Raw genomic sequence first — 17,151 nt, 5'->3', positions numbered from 1 at the left:
GTTGTCTCGACACAGGTCTTGCATTTGCTTTCCTTTTTATGCTGGTAACAGTGGCAGATCTATAAGCTTGGCGGGAAAGTGGGACTTTTTAGGAAAAAATGGGGTATTCTCCTGAGCATAAGTGGAATACTTTATGTACTCTTGAGAACACTGTTGTTCTGGTCCGTGTTCTAGAATCTATTTAATCTGATAACATGCAATTCCATTCTTCAGTTTAAGTGGAAAACTGTGCAGATAGTTGCAATATTATGAGTTTCTAAACACCAGTATTGAGCTGATTTTTAGAAGTTGAATGCTGGTTTGCCAGGTAGTTTTTCTGGAGCCTTGTGTTTGTAAATTCTTTCTCCATTTATGCGGTTAATAATGTAACACAAGTATATCCTTCATTTTACTGTTGGTGCGTTCTCTAAGGGTCATTTTAAAGGTATCAGTCCATCCACAGGATGCATGGATGATATATTATCTTTATATTCTATAATTTATATATTATCTATTATATATTATCTATATATAATCTATATATATATTATGTATATATTATCCCAACATTCATGTGGATTATATCACAATGCTTGTTGGAAACTTGACTAAAAATAAAAAACACTAAGCCAAAAAATTAGTAAAAGCATCTTTGGTCTGAGAAATAAGGTCTTGGGTATTCCTTAAGGCTCTCTTCTGCTTTTTCTCATTGCCTTATCTTGCCTTGCTAAGCAGTGTTGCTGGTGACATAATTGTGGAAGGTGAAAGCCCATGTGTAGGTGTACCATAATGTATTCCAGTACCTGCAAATGCTTTTAAATGTTAATTAAATGTAGTATAAGTGAACACTGTTTGTGATTACAGGTGAAATAATAGGATAACATGGAAACTTCTGGTAAGATCTTTCTTTAGTTGCAGGAAAACGGAAAGACACAGATGTGATGTACTCTTCTTGTGTTCAGCGCTGTTTTCATTGACTATGTTAGTGGTTAATAGCCCTCTACTGCATACTTTAGCTTTTTTAATATTAAAAGCTATCAAAGGTACTTAATTTATATTAATGACTGAAATTATTTAGATTGGCAGGCACTTCAGGAGATAATCTAGTTCAGTCCTTAGTTCAAAGTAGGGTCAATGTCCAGTTGGGTTTTGGATGTCTCCTGCTCTGCCCAGAGGGTCTGTGTTGTTTGTGGGCATTGTTCTGTGCTTGTCAGTGTTAGTAGCTGTGGCAATAAGTTCTTGTATGTTTAAACATATGTTGTCCTGACACTGGATACCTCTAAAAAGAGTGTCTTAATCTTCTTTACTCCCCTCCAGCTGGTATATATATTGGTCTTATCAGTAAAGATCAAGGCTAAGGGTAAACAAACTCAGCTTCTTCCATATCTGTTATCACCAGATTCTCTGCCCCCATTCAGCAGAAGGCCCACTTTTTGTGTAGTCTTTCTTCTGCCTTGCTTTTTCCAGACAGCTTTCTAAAGTTGACATGACTCAAGCAATGCTGGTAGGTTGTATTAACTTCAGTAGTTTTAAAGTACACATTGTATAATCAATCAGCTTGCTAGCAGTTTAAAAAAATGCACAGAATTATTTTTCATCCCTCTGTTTTAAGATATAGGTGCTTGATTTTTAAGAGTTTGTGTGACTGGCTAGTTTTAGTTCTGCTTTTCACACTCTTAACAAAGAGATACAAAAGAAATATCTGTGATATACTAAAAAGTTAACATGCTTTCCATCTTAATCTAGGAGTAGTTAATATCCTTGTGTTTAAAGATGCAACTTGGGTATGCAAATAGTGTTACACCATAAGTATTTACTCCATTTCTTCTGTAGGATGTTAGGCTATAGTTGGACACTTAATGTGGCATTAGAGTGCATGGTTGTGTACTTTTTTTTAAATGAGTGTTTTATTTGTAATCTACAAATACTGTGAGTTGTGTGACAAGGATGCAATACTTATTAGAGATCTGGTTTTTAAATAACTTTGGATGTGCAGTACCAGCTAAGTTCTTGTTGTGAGAACTTGCCTAAAAAATGTGCCTGGTTGGTCTACATGAAGTTATTTTTGACCTTGTCAGGAAGCAAATAACCATCAAATATGTCTAGAGTTTGATTTTGATCTCAAATCTTTAGTGGAAAAACGTTGCACTCCTAAACAGTTGTTTAGATAGAGTGGAAAAAAACCAGCTTCTGTGGTTCAGAGAAGGAGTAAAGTGTGTTGTCATCAGCAACATCCTCTACTAAAATGGTGAAGACTGGAGACTATTGATAGCTGAGTAAATTTGTACTAGGCTTGTTTGATACAATAGAAGCTATGGCTAAATCTCAGGGAACATTTTTGCCAAGCTGTCTCATAATTTTTGCAGCCTTTGACTGAAAATCTTTTTGGGAGTAAGAGATCTTCTATCTGCGTAAGCTTGTTAGAGAAGTTCAGTTCCACTGTGTTCAGGCTTTACTGCTGACATAATCCTTGGAGTTCCAATCTGCATGCAAGACTGCTTGAATTGTAGTGGAGCCTGAAATTATCTCTATTTTATAGAGAGATGGCTGTTTCTTTTCATAAGTTTGTGTTTTAGTTAAGAGCTTGATGAAAGAAATCCTGATTTTGAATATTGCTTGAAAATTTTGTCCGCATGCTGGCATTTACCTTTTCTAGTTGTGTTTGACATTGAGGATGTTACATTATGGCTTTCTATTTGTGAACGGATGTACTGGTAAAAATTACAGATAATACTAAAGGCACAAGTAATTTTCTTGTTACAGAAATAGCTAGGTATCTTTTCTGAGCCAGTGCTCTAGTATCACTCCTCTATTTTTGACAAACTCAAGCATTTTATCATCCTAAATTAAATGAATTCTAAATAAAGGACAAAAATACTACTGATGAGACTAGAAATAAACTTCCACAAGTCTTTGAGCTCAGCAAGAAAGTGTTGTAGTACTTGTCAAAGTCACCCCTGTAAAAATCATAAAATGGTTTGAGTTGGAACGTACCTTAAAGATCATATTGATATAACCCCCTGCCATGTGCAGGAACACTTAGCACTATGCCAAGTTGCTCAGAGCTTCATCTAGCCTGGCCTTGAGCTCTTCCAGGGATGGGGCATTCACAACTCTGGGTAACCTGTTCCAGTGCCTCACCACACTCACTGTAATGGTTTTCCTCCTAATATCTAATCTAAACCTACTCTTTTAGTTTGAAGCCATTTACTCTTGTCTTGTCACTACTTGCCCATGCAAAAAGTCCCTCCCCGTCTTTCGTGTATGTAGGAACTCACCCCTGGTTGGGGTGAGCCGGAAAGGTGGAAAAGTCTCTCCTCCAACCCGTGTCTCCAAAGAAAGACTCAGTTGTCTTCAGTTGTCTGGTCTCAAGGTAGTTTATTGTATGTTATCTAAAAGATTTTCTTCCTGAGCTGCTGCGGTCCGTTCAGCAGTCAGGCAAGGGCACACTCTGATGCCCAGGGGGCTGGTGCCCTCTTTTATATCATACATTACGTGTTAAATGTTTATGGTTTTTCCCCAGTGCCTATCACCTATACTGAACAGTGACTTTCTACTCTAAACCAATCTGTGAGTGCCAACATCACCAAGAACATGGAGGTTAGGAAGAAGAAGGAAAGAGGACAGGGCACACCCAAATCCCTCCATCTTAGAACTTCTGACCCCCATGTACAAAGCTCAGACCCCACTGTACAAGGCCTAAAACCCCCCTGTACAGCACTCAAAAATGCTTCCTTTCACTTTGTGACTACTTCTACTACAATATCTAAACTTTTGTGATTTCTTTTTCTTCCTGCACAGTTGGTAAATTGTTCCATAGATCAGATTCAAAGCCACAGGGGTCTGCGGCTGCACCCCAGGGTCCCAAATGCTTCCGACCTGGGCCCGGAACATCCAAGAGTGTCCAAGGGACATTCTGGGTTCCGACACTTGTAGGCTTCTTCTAAGTACTGGAAAGCTGCAGTTAGATCACACCAAAGCCTTCTCTTCTCCAGGCTGAGCAGTCCCAGTTCTCCTAGTCTTTGTAGGAGAGGTTCTCCTTCCATTCCTCTGACAAATTGTCTGGCCCTCGAATGAACTCATTCTGACAGGTCCATGCCCTTCCTGTGCTGGGACCCCTGGCTGCAGGGTTCCAGGTGGGGTCTCACCAGAGTGGAGGAGAAGGGCAGAATCCCCGCCCTTCCCTGCTGGCCACACTGCTTTGGCTGCAGCCCAGGGTATGTTTGGCACATTTGGCCTGTGAGAGCTCTTGGCTGGGTCATGTCTAGCCTCTCATCCACCACTGCCCCCTAATCCTTCTCACAGGGCTGCTCTTGATTGTTCATTCCCCAGTCTGTGTTGATACATGGACTTGCTGTGACCCAGATGCAGCACCTTGTACTTGGTCTTGTACTTTTTGTATTGTTATGTCATGAGATTCCCAGTTTATGACCTTGCCCAGGTTCCTCTGCATGGCATTCCACTCTATTTTGACAAGTTTAGCCATTAAGAGGTGAGTGGAAGAAAATGGTACAGGACACCAAAGGCATGATTAGAAGTATCTTTATATCTCTGGGTAGGCTTTGTAGAAAATACAATAAATTATGGGCTATTACTGCGTGAGAGTGTTCTGGTTTTGTCTTGGGTAGAGTTAATTTTCTTAATAGTGACTAGTGTGGAGCCATACTTTTGTACAAAGTACCTTTGTACTTGGCTGAACACAAGTACTGCCACACTGATGAGCAGGTTGGGGGTGCACAGCAGCTTGGGGGTGGAGGTACCACCAGGACAGTTGACCCAAACTGACCAAAGGGATATTCCAGACCATATGATAACCTGCTTAGTATATAAAGCTGTGTGAAGGGGAGGATGTTTGCAGTTACAGCTTTTGTTTTCCCAAGTAACCATTACACATTATGGTCCTGTGGTCTCCTGGAAATGGCCGGCTTAGCTTTTGTGACACAGATAGGAACTCCTGTGCTTTCACAGGTTTAGTTTGAAATAGGTTTTTTATTTGAGTACAAGAAACAGCAAATGTCTATTTCCATAGTAAAAGGTGGTGATGAAAAGTAGAAGACGGGTTGAACCTGGGTTAGGATAGTCTTTCTGAGTAAGTCTACTAGACTTAGAGCTTCAGGAAAACAGGCCCAGTGAGCACATCCAAGCTTTCATGGCTCTTTCTCTTAAGTCTTAAGCTCAGAGGAGAACTGGCCATCTGTTTTAGATTGTTTATAACTGTCAGTGTTTAAATAACTTTATTGTGTTCCAAAATTTTGAGTCCTGTGTACCAGTTGAGCTCAGCAGATGCAAAAAATAGAAAAGAGAATCAAAAGCACTTTGGCATTCTGTACAAAAATGAAGTGTTATGAGCTTAATAAAAGTTACTATTTTGTGCCTTAATGCCCATTAACATTTCCAATAAGTTTGAATCATTCGTTATGTGAGATTTCCTGGTTGTGAGACAGTGTTACCCCTGTGTGACAGATTGTGCTGAGGGGGAAGGTGGTGAGGCAATGGATTAAAAGAAATTCAGTATAAACACCCTTGAATGCCAGTGGACTATTCAATGCATGAAACAGACTCTAAAAAATGACTTAATAAAGGAATTGGATAGGGTGGTGATTTGGGAAAAGTGAAATTGGTGTAGCATGTTTGACATACCCTGGCATGGTTTCTCTCTTTTTCTTTTTTGAGGTTAAGTTCCTTTTCAGACACCAGGTAATATGTTGCACAGAAAGCTGGGTATCTGATGGACTTGATTTTCTTTTTTTAACTCCAGTTGTTTCTGTACGAAAACAGTGGCTCTTAAAGTGAGATTTTTTTTTCCCACAGAGAATAAAGAGGAGCTTTTAGAAGTCTCTTATGTGACAGTTTATCTGCTTAGAATTGGATGTGATTGTTGGTAGTTGTATATAAGATTAAAGGAAACCTGCTTGAAGAAACAGCTTGTCTGTTGCAACACTTTTTGTGCCAGAGGTTTATTGAAGCGATGTCAGGAAGCAAATTGTTTGCCATAGTTTGAGACATAAAACTGATGATGGTGGTAATTATGAGTAACTTTTGATGCCTGTAGATGGCTGCTGGTTCCCTCTGTCAAATTTGAGGTTTTTCATACTTGAGCAAACACAATATGGAGTTGGACTTTCGAAACTTTAGCTGTAGAATGAGTTGCCTTTTTGTTTTGTTTACAGTTGCAGGTGGGATATCAGAGATTCTTTGTATGAAAAGACAAAAGAGAACTTCAATCTGTGGATGTTTCACCTGAGAGTGCCTCATAACAGCAACAAGGGGGGTCATTATCAAGCTATGACACTTAGCACAGTGTGCCCTAGGCATAATGGAGGTCTTGTGTGGCAGCAGTGGAAGATGGCTTTTACAGCACTCAGACTGAGGAGAAATGAGATCGTTGGATGAATGTGTTAATAAAGTCAAACATCATATCTTGGTTATCTCTCATTTTGCATTGCTAACGCCTGAAATCAGATGTATCTGTATTCTGCCTATATTTCAGGGAGAGGTCCCTTGCAAGTAGGTCATAGGGACTGCTGTTCAGTTATTCTGGACTTTGTTAAACCTTAAAAGTTGGTAATTGTCTAGCTGTCATGACAGGGAGGTGGTTTAAATGATTTTCACCAGTAACGGCAAGTTAGAAAATTACATTTCTCTTAAACCTGGCAACAGTCTCCTTGAGTTAGTAGCTCTTCAAAAGTTGAACAAAATGGTCTAATGGTGAAGTAGTTGGGGAGTGATAGTGGAGGGTTGAGTATGTTGCATTGCATTCTTAAAATGATGTAAATTTTAGTAAGGTGCTAAGGTACCAGCTAATGGTATCTTACTGAATATCAGAACAGTTAGTGTTGGAAGAGACCTCTGCATACCATCCAGTCCCAACCCCTTGCCAAGGCAGGGTCACCTAGAGCTGGTGACACAAGAATGTGTCCAGGTGGGTTTGGAATGTCTTCATGTTTCCCTGAGCAGCCTGTTGCAGTGCTCTGCCACTGTCAGTGTAAAGAAGTTCTTTCTCATGTTGAGGTTGAAATTCTTGTGTTTAGTTTATGGCCATTGTTCTTCATTCTGTCTCTGAGCACCACTGAAAAGAGTCTGGCACCACCCTCTTGGCACCCACCTTTGAGACATTTGGATGCATTAATGAGATCCCCTCTCAGTCATCTCTTCTCCAGACTGATCAGGCCCAGTTCCTGCAGTCTCTCTTCATGAGGGAGATGCTCCAGGCCCCAAATCACCTTTGTGGCCTCTGCTGGACCCTTTCTGGTAGCTCCTTGTCTGTCTTGTACTGAGGAAACCAGAACGCGACCCAGCCCTCCAGATGTGGCTTCAACTAGGGCTGAGTACATGGGAAGGATCACCTCCCACCTTATATGGATAGGATTTCACATCCATTGACATACTTCCAGATCTTCTTGCTCTTTTTCAAGTTCTTGAGGTAGATTTCTGTGCTGACTTTTTCAGAATGAAGCAAAGAGGTGGTGGAGTATCCTATGTCAGAGATGCTTAGAAGCTCTCTGGACATGGTCCAGGCTCTAGTTAGTCCTGTTTGAGAAGGGCAGTTGGACCCAGTGGTCTCCAGTGGTGACTTCCAACCCTGAGTGATTGTTGTGGGAGTCTGTGGTTTAGGTGGTCAGGTGTTCTAAGAATAGTGTATGTGATGCCTTACTGAGCTGAATGTCAGCTTTGGAAAACTTGTGGGAAACAGCACATGCAATTGCTGGAGCAGCTATGGAATTTGAAACATGACAGGGTCTGCAAAATCAGGCTTGCAAGTGAAAAGTCTCTTGTCTGTGTTCTGTGTGTAGATTCTTTAATCTTCTCTAATAACTCAAATTCAGCTATCAACAAGAATAACAACAAAAAGAACCCAATCCCCCAAAACAATGAAAAAAAACCCCACCCCACAAACTTGCTGAATTTCACTTTTTTGCAGACAAACTTGATAAAGGGGTTAAGCATTAGTGCTGTTCTTTACTAGGACATTAGGCTTTATCTCATTTCGTAAGAATACAAAGTTGATGTGGTAAATTTAGAAAGTTCTCAAAAAGAAAGGAAGGAAGAAAAGTATGGCATGTAATCGAGGTTTCCAAACAAGATAACTAGTCAAATCTAGGTAATTTGACTGGCCACTCAGTAGCACTGACAATGTTGGGATGTGTAGTGTATGTATAGAAGCCATTTCCTCAAAGCTGTTGAGACACACCCAGTTAGAGCAGGTTGTAAGGGTTGATAGCTTTTTTCAAAAACATAAATGAAGCTGTCAAATATGAAGGGTTTGGAAGTCAAGATTTTGTGTAGTAGAGGGCTTCCCACAACCTTGAGCTCACCTGTTGAAGCTTTTGTTGATTTCTTCTTGTTATTACTTGGTTTGTATTGATGTGCTTTAACATTTTATGTCAATTTTTATTTGAGATGTCCTCCTCTTCTCCATGCATACCATAAATATTTATAATAAAAATGCTAAGTTGTTGAGGCTTCAGTTCCTTTATTTTTAAGCTTTCAGGGGCACCTGTGTTTTGCTAGAAAAACTTGACTCATATTCTTTCTGGTTTGTAGTCTTGTGCAGCATGAGTGTTTGGGCGACACAGCTTCATGGGGTGAAGGAGTTTGTTTCATGGAGGTGGTAATAAGAGTGTTTACCTCCCTAATGAGCTCCCAATATCCCATGGTTACGTGCTGTTCAATCATTGAATCACAAACACTTGGCTAAAACCAGTAGGAACAAGCAGTCCCAGAAGCAGATTGCTCCCTGAGGTGAACAGAATCTGCTAGTCAGTTTACACTGGCACAGTTTATTCTGGATCAGGTAATCCAATTGTAATGGGCTTGCAAAACAATTGATGCCACTTTTCTCCACTTGCTTTTCAAGTGCACTCTCTCTGCCAGCTGAATTACATCTACCGCTTACAGCTTCCTTAGTTCTTTTGAAAGATTCCTGCTGCTTCTTTTCTGTGCCTTGTCTTAATAAATGCAGAAATTCACCTTAAGAGTTATACCTCTTCTTAGTGCCTCAGAGAAGAGCCTTGCTAGTTAATGTTACTCTGTATAGCTAATCCACTTATTGTAGTGGATGCTGTAGAGAAGTATAACAATCTGTATTTTGCATAAGCAAAATAGAATGTAACAGACTGATGGGACACTTGGGAGAATGCACCACTTACTGCTTTTTAAAATACTGGGAATACGAATTGTTTTTGTGATTTTTTTTTCCTCCTCTGCCATTTTATATTAGTTTTTGAGTTACTATTCAGTCACTCTTTTGACACTTTTGTTGATTTCAGGACCCTGTGGGAGTGGTAGGGGGACAAATAGTTGGTACCTGTGTTATAAATCACCTGTGGGAAAGGATGTCACTGAGCATTTGTGTCTTTTCTGAAATTCTTGGAGAATTAAGTGTTTTTGGTAATGTGTGAAAAAATTAAAGGGGGAGAGAAATACAAGAGAAATTCTGGGGGAAACATTCTTTCTAATTTTAGCCTGTAGTGCTTGGGCATACTAAGATATTTCCAAGATCCCTGTTAGTGTTTCTTCCTCTGGAAGGCTGTTTAAAGCACTGCTGCTTTTGTTAGAACTTGATGTGTGGTTAATTTACCTCTTTTCCTTGAGGTTTACCCACCTTCCTTCTGAAGGGTTTACTTAAGAATGTTGACTTAATTGTACATTTTCTTTGATAAATGAAGTAGAAAGCTCAACACTCTCTGTACTGTTGCACAAAAAAAAAAAAAAAAAGGTCATTTAATAACTTCCTGGAACAAAATGCTTTTTCTCTCAGTCATTGTTGCCCCTGTGTGTTTGGGAATCTTTATATGTGTTCTACATACTTCTGTGAAACAGGAATGCAGCTGTTGAGTAAATTGGTAAAGTTCCTTGTTTTCAGTGTGTCACTTTTCTGTTACCAGAATTGGAAGGGAGACCTTTAATCTTACTGATTTTTTTTTTTCTTAGACAGTGCTTTTTGAAGCATCTGGTATGAATCTTGGTCAAAGCTGAAAACATTGAGTAGCTTTTGAGGCTTCTCTTGCACTACATCCCTCACTTCCCTCTCTCCTTTCTGACATAAGAGGAAGAAGGTGAAGCAAATGCATTTAACTTAATATTTAGTGCTTCAGTTTACTCATTATGCTTTTTGATTTATTTATTTTACATACTGTTCTGTTTGAGACTAGAAAACTTGCTCATGGAAGAGTGCACATGAAATTTTGGAGGAGGATATGGATGAAGTTCCTTATGGAACCATAGTCTTAAAACATGAGCTTAAACATACTAGTATATCAAAGGCCAAATTCCCAGTGGGGAGAACTGACAATGTTTTAGAGAACTAAGCTTGGTTTTAGTAATCTGTCACTGAGACTTCCTGTGCACTCTACATGTTTGCTCATTTTAAATAAAACTTTGATATAATTCTTTGTGGAAATCCCTAAATTATTTTTGTGTGAGTATGTAGAGGTAATGTATGAGTCTGTTTTTAACTGTTACTTAACCCAGTTGCAGTAAGACCTGAGGTTTTTAGATCACCCAGAGTCACTAGTTGTAAAGACGAGATTGAAGATCTTTCAGGCAGCTCAGGGTGTTCTGTCTCCTATGTGGCATCTTGCATACTCCTACGTCAAAGTTTGTAAGAGTTATTATTACAAGAACTCTATAACTCTTGTTCAATGTTTGAAGCAGATGAGTACTTCAAGGGTCAATGAATGCATGCAATCTCTGCTAGCAGCCAACTGTTTAAACATATCTGGTAGCATACCCTACCTTATACCCTCTTCGTAATACATCCTAGAAATTACAAAGGTAGGGGGAGGTGGTGTTGTCTGTTGGCTTTTTATGCTTATCTACACTACACAGTTCGTTCAGTAGGTGATACTGAGTACAGCCAACTGAAGGATGCTGGAAACTTGGAGGGTGTTCAGCCACTGAGCCCTGTCCCTTACTGCAGTAATAAGCTTTTCTTTGTGGTTCATTAGATGCAGCTGCAGTGAATTAGAGCCAGGTTAAGTAAACTCAGCTGATCTGCTTTGAATGTTCTAGGTATTTTTGTCAAAAGTTACAGGCTTGCTTTCTTTCTGGGCCCTTACTGGAAAGAATAGGTATTTATGGAAGCTAAACAAACTCAGAAGGTGTCACAGTTTTCAAATTTGAACTTTGTTAGTTCTAAAAATTATCCCAATTTGCTTTTTCTTTATGTGAGAGATAAAAATCAGCTGAGGAACTGGAAGTTTGGAGACAACCATGTGATTTGTCTAACCTCTGATACTTAACAATCTAAAAATAGTTGCCATATGGGATGTCTTTATTGTGAGGACAGCCTCTGCTAGTTGAGAACCTTTCTGTGTTTAAGCACTTTCTGTGCCTAAACATTTTTAGCGGTTATCTAAGTGAAATTGTCATATGACTTTAAATGAGAGCTGCTGTCGTTGTCCAAAGATATTGAAGAAAAGGGAGTTATTTTCTCTGAATTTAATACGGATGGTTACAGCAGTATTCTGTGTTCTTGTCTCTGTGGAGTGCATTTTAGATCTCTGTTAAAAACAAACTGAATAAATAAATTGATGTTACACCAGTGAAAAATGGAGCAAATTAAGACTAACACTTGGCTGTGTTTGTTTCAAGCCTTTGTGTTAATGGCTGTTTAACCTTCTAGCAACCTACTGAGATTTTGTAGGTTCAGTGGAGGTTATTTGGAGACATGCATGCCAAACCCTGTTTCAGCAGTTCTTCCTGCCTTGTTCTGCAGGGATTTTAGACACAGCTGAGACAAATAACAGAATATTTGATAATTGCATATGTTGAGTCCATTTTTCAGTAAGCTGTTGTAAACAAATGGAATAATTCTTACAGAGCAGTTGCATGTCCTTTCAAAATGTGTAGTAAAGAAAGCAAACTCTGAAGTTGTACATGCTTCTGTGGCAGAGGTTATAATTAGTATATGTAGTCTCTGGTGTTTTTTTTTTTCCTTTGAATTTACAGTAAGTTTAGGAGATAAGTTACCAATAGTCTATTTTTTGCAAATGGGGAAGAATTACTATATTAAAAGCTGTTTTCATTGTCAGTCAAGTCATGCTTGATGGCAGATCCTCAGTGGCAGAATGCTGCTCTTTATTACTTGTGTGGTATCCCACTCTTAGTCTCCCTTTCTCCTCGACTCCTCCAGTGTTATAGACCTTAGATAAAGTGCCATTAGACTTTGTGACTTTAACTTTTTCAACCTTTCCACACACTGACGTCTTAGAAGTCTTTTCAACATCAGGCTCCAGAGCTTTGGTATGGTTAAATGAACTTTGGCAGTTACAAGATTAAAACCAGTATTATTTAAATATTTCTGTTCTACAAATTCTTAGAATCGTTAAGATTAGAAAAGACCTCCAAGGTTATTGAGTCCAGCCTTTGACCAGACATGACCATGTCAACTAAACTGTAGCACTGAGTGCCATATCCAGTCACTTTATGAGCCCTTGCAGCAATCATGAACTCTGCCACCTCCCTGGGCAGCCCATTCCAATGTATAACAATCCTTTCAGTGAAGCATTTCCTCCTGATGTCCCACCTGAACCTTCTTCTGACCCAGCTTAAGGCCATTTTCTCTTTGCTGGTTGCCTGGAAGAAGAGACTGACCCTCACCTAGCTACAGTCACTTTACAAGTAGTTATGGAGAGTGGTAAGGTCTCCCCTGAGCCTCCTTTTCTCCAGAATAAACCAGAACTCCTTCATCCACTCCTCATAAAACTTACTCTCCAGACCCTTCACCAGCTCCTTTGCCCTCTCTGGGCCAGGCCATCCAGACAGTTCTTAACCCAGTGAAGAGTGCACCTGTTCAAGTTATGAGCTGTGGCTTCTTCAGGAGAGATTGAAATAATTCACTGCAGGTGCAGCTGCAGTTAGCCTTAGGAAGCTACTCCTGATGTACTCTGCCTTCATCGAGTAAAAGCGCTGTAATTCAGGAAAATCTAGGCACTTGGACATCTTTTATCTGAGAAACAGTTTTGCAGAACTGACTTGCAGGTTATGTGTGACTGTGCATTGTGTACAGTATTTATGCAGTAAGGAAAGCTTAAATTCCTTTTTTTCTTTATTGATGCTTCTAGGAACTTACTTTTCTAGTATTTTACCCACAATCAAAGCAAAGAATATATTTTTGAAGGCTAAAAGTTGAACATTGACTGAAAGCTACATTTAATATAGAATAGTATAAAATGTCTGCAGAGTGAATTAAGTAGATAAAAATCCTGTTTGACTTGTTGGTTTAAAAAAAGCATAACAATCATGTCTTCTTTAATATTGTATCTGCATAATGAGACAATCAAACACAGGGTTACCAGGGCTGCTGGACTTAGAGGTGCTGGTCTTTGTTTAGGAAATTTGTGGAAAGTTGTTACCTGCAGTGTGAAGAAGGAAAAGTCCTAGCTTTATTGCTGTTAGACAATACAGCACTTTATATGAACTAAATCCTTTAAAATTTTGGTTATCCTGACTATGGCTTCATTTCCAGAAGTGGGTGATTCTTATGCCTATGTTTTTATATTCTTAGTTATGTTGTTCTTTTAAATACCTACACCTGAATTGTTGGCAGAAAAGCTTAAATTAAGTCTGTCCAATTGAATATTATGAACAAAATACTTTTCTTCCTGATTCACATTGTTTTAGAGTTAGAATGTGCTGACAGATTTCTTCAAACTCATCTGTTGCTTTTATAATGTGAAGAATCTGTTCCAGGGTAATTAGATGGCACTTTTTTGACAATGGCATCTAAGGGAGTTCAACTCCTACAAACATAACTAAACTACATAAGTAGTGTAACTTTTTTCTTTTTAACTCTTTTGGACTTCTGTGTATATTTTATGGGAATATATGAGGTAGCACAGTGATTCCCCATGCCTGCTACCAGCAAGGTTTTTAATACTGACTATTACACTTTGCTCAGATTCCGCCAAAGCACTGATGCCTGTTGAGTTCTTAGCAGCATGTCATCAGGGCTTACTTTTGATGTTCGGGGTATTTTTTCCTGCTGTAGTAAAACACATTCTTGATTTTCCTGGTGAAGTATAGATGTAAGTACTCTGTAGTTTAGGCGATGCAGTATAAACCACTGTCATTTTTTTTTTTTTTTTTGCAAGATAAAGTGCAAGGAGGGAATATACATACTGTCTCTGAAACAATCTTCATTAACTTACTGATTCCTCTGCACAAGACAGCCAGTTCTCTGCCCATGCATAATGTTCATGTCATGGAAGTGAAACTTCCCTGTTTTGGATGTCAACTTCATTATGAAACAAAGGCTAAAATGTAGAAACTTGGGTTATTCTCTCCATATTAGAGCTATGTTGCAGTATAAAATACATCTAGTTTATTTTGAGATATTCTTCAAGACTTGAGAAGTCAGCCTTTGGGTGCCATGACAAATAACGTGATTTGACAGGTCTCTTAAAAAGGATGCTAGAGATAAACTAAGACTTAACTTTCTTATCTCAAACTTGTGCTCTGGGTGAAAGCAGAAGGCTTTCTGCAGTGCCTCAGATATAGTGCATTTCTGTAGTGAAATGATAATAAAAATATGCAGGTTAGCCCATATAGAAAGCAAGCATATTCTTAGTCAAATGACATCAGTATCCTATTTTTCAGCTGTTGATGTTCTCAAAGTAATTTTTTGGTTTACTGTTGTGTATGTGTCCCTTTCCAAGCTCTTTCTTTGTACTACAGCAAGATTTTTGGGACATAGGCAACTTTGTTGAACTCGATATGCATTGATAGAGGGCAAGTTTATTCAGAACTGTGTGCTGCTGGTCTGACTTCATTTATGCTGTCATGCTATAAGACTTCTTACCATCTCTTTCACAAACAACTCTCTTCATTTTCCTTTGATATTGAAACTTGAAGATGTGCACAGGGCAATAAAATAAATTGTCAAAGATATGATTTCAAGTATTTGGGAGCTCTGTTATAGTGGCATACTTCTGTGGCTATGTTTCTCTTGCTATTGAATTAGGTATATAATTAGTTTTATGTTGAAGGGGGTATTACCTCAGGTTTTTTAATGCAGCGATAAATATCTAAGTGAAATCATCTTTTTGAAACTAATTGGAAAGAAAATGGCTTAATCTAGCTTTTGTTGTTGCAAAATTTATATTTCAGAAATATGTATATATAATGTTGAGACACAGATGATGGAAATGTCAACTACATAAATATATCAAATTGTAGTTTTAATAAGTTTGGGTTTAAGATACAGCATAGAATAATACATTAAAGAATAAAGCATGAGAGTCAAAATATATGGGTTAGCCCATGCAAGGAGCAAAGGTATATTAAGGCAATTTAGTGATACATAATTTAATGGTACTTGGACTACTGGAGAAAACTGGGAGTGGGAGACAAGTAGATGCAATTTGCCATGACAAAAAGGTTAGAAGAAAGAACTAGAGCATGTGGAAGCCAAGTGGTCCCAGAAACTTCATATTTATGGACAGAATAATAGGAAAATCTGATTACCAGTATTAATGATGATGTATTAAATTATGGACAGTTTTAGCAAGGGGTTCCGACATTTTGGCTTCTCTGTTCTTGAATTCATGTTTGTGCAATAATTCCCATCCCCAGAGGTCAGAAGCTGTAAGACCTGGGCAAGGTTTCTGTGGTGACTGAAAGCAAGAGGAAGAGTATTTTAAACTAGCAGATCTTTTAAATATTCATTGCTCTGCATTTTTAGTTCTATTATAGAAATAAAGATTTCTGCACACAAGACAGCACAGCATATGGGTCTATCATGTTATATCTGTATTGCATTATTCATTACACGTGGTATATCAGGATTAAGAAATAAAAGTTCTGTTCATCTGGTATAGGAAGCCTTTGTACTGCTTTCAGAGAACCTACTCCAGTGACTACCTACTACAGGTGGGGCAGGATGGGATAAATCATATCTCCAGTTAAGCTTGGTTCTGTAACTGAAAGATGTGATTATCGACTTGAGACCATTAAGAACACTTCTTGGAGACTGAATAGTCAGTCTTTATCCATAATAGATTTTGAGAGTAAACTGGCCTTGGCCTTGTGTTTCATGTTAGTTCACTATAGGTTGTTAACAAGAATGGCTTGTTGATGTCTTCACTCTTGTTGATTTGGAATCTTTTTTAAAGAAGTCATAAAATAGAAGCCTTGTAACTGGAGGTTACAAATCTCATCTCATCTTGACTGAAGAGGGCAGAGTATGGTGACTGGAAGTGTTTCAGTTTGAGCAGTTCTTCTGTTCTTCCAACCCCTCAGGCCCAGCTGTGGGGCAAAAAAAAATTTAAAAGGCAGGTCAAGTCAGTCGTTGCCACAAGTCCATTTGCTTTCCATGATACTTTGAGGCCCTTCACCAAAAAATGAAAGCAAGTATTTATTATGTGGATAATACTTAACCTCTAAGATGTGATCCTAGGCTGTTTAAGCAATTTTGGGCATCATGTCCAAGGCTGTTCAGGTAGCTTGTTTGCTGTCATATCTCCTGGAAGGTAGATACTGGCAAATCCCAGTGCATCTTACCCTGTGTTGCTAGTTGAGCTGTTGTCCTTATGAAGATCTGTTCTTCCCCAGAAGGTTTCCTTAGTGGAAGAATTAATGTTTCCTGTGCAAAAATGACTTGATTCTGTGTGTACATAATGGTGCATGTTTCAGTTTGGTTTGAATACTTTTTGTGTTGCACATAAGCTTTGCTTGTCATGACTTTTGGAGCTAAAAGAGGGATGCTGTGACATGTCAGTCTGTCAGGCCACTGATGATCTGGGTTTAGGGAGACATCTGAGCGTGTAGGCATTGTGTTGGTGTCCAGCCTGATACCACTTCGATAATATTTATAAAGATGGGTATAGAGGAAGGGAGCGGCATGGTGATTACTGATTTCTGACTTTGAGCTGCTTGCATTTTCCCCCTCTTTGTATGGTGTTGAGGATGTCATTTTTTGTGCTAGCTGGCAGTATACATGAGGGTTTAAGGGATAGGGATATTTAGTCATGCAACTTTTCTTTTGTCTAAATCTCTGTTTGAGCTAAAAGTTCCCTGTGAGAGAGCAAAAAATCTCCTGAAGGGAGATCCTACAGTTTGAAGGGTAGGACTGTGATGGAGATACTGGGTTTATGCCCTGGGGATATGCTGAGGTGTACTCTCTGATGGAATGTCTGTGATGGGTGTGCATTTTGGGCCTAATTATCTCTC

The 17,151-nt window shown here is 38.9% G+C and overlaps 1 protein-coding gene across 6 annotated transcripts in view; it reads left to right on the top strand.

Moving 5' to 3' along the window:
* Window positions 1-7,510: 7,510 nt before the first annotated feature.
* Window positions 7,511-17,151, top strand: part of ELAVL2 (ELAV like RNA binding protein 2) — a 59,429-nt gene continuing 49,788 nt past the window's right edge. For 3 of the 6 annotated variants that reach the window (XM_068176705.1, XM_068176707.1, XM_068176704.1), the window contains exon 1: window positions 7,511-7,580. The gene's annotated coding sequence lies outside the window, so the exon portion shown is untranslated. The remainder of the gene's footprint in view (window positions 7,581-17,151) is intronic. The other 3 variants (XM_068176703.1, XM_068176706.1, XM_068176702.1) reach the window with 1 other exon arrangement.

Source organism: Anomalospiza imberbis, chromosome Z (genome assembly GCF_031753505.1).
Source record: "Anomalospiza imberbis isolate Cuckoo-Finch-1a 21T00152 chromosome Z, ASM3175350v1, whole genome shotgun sequence".
Lineage (NCBI taxonomy): Eukaryota > Metazoa > Chordata > Aves > Passeriformes > Viduidae > Anomalospiza > Anomalospiza imberbis.
Note: the sequence above shows the minus strand (reverse complement) of the source record. Positions and strands in the feature narration are given on the sequence as shown.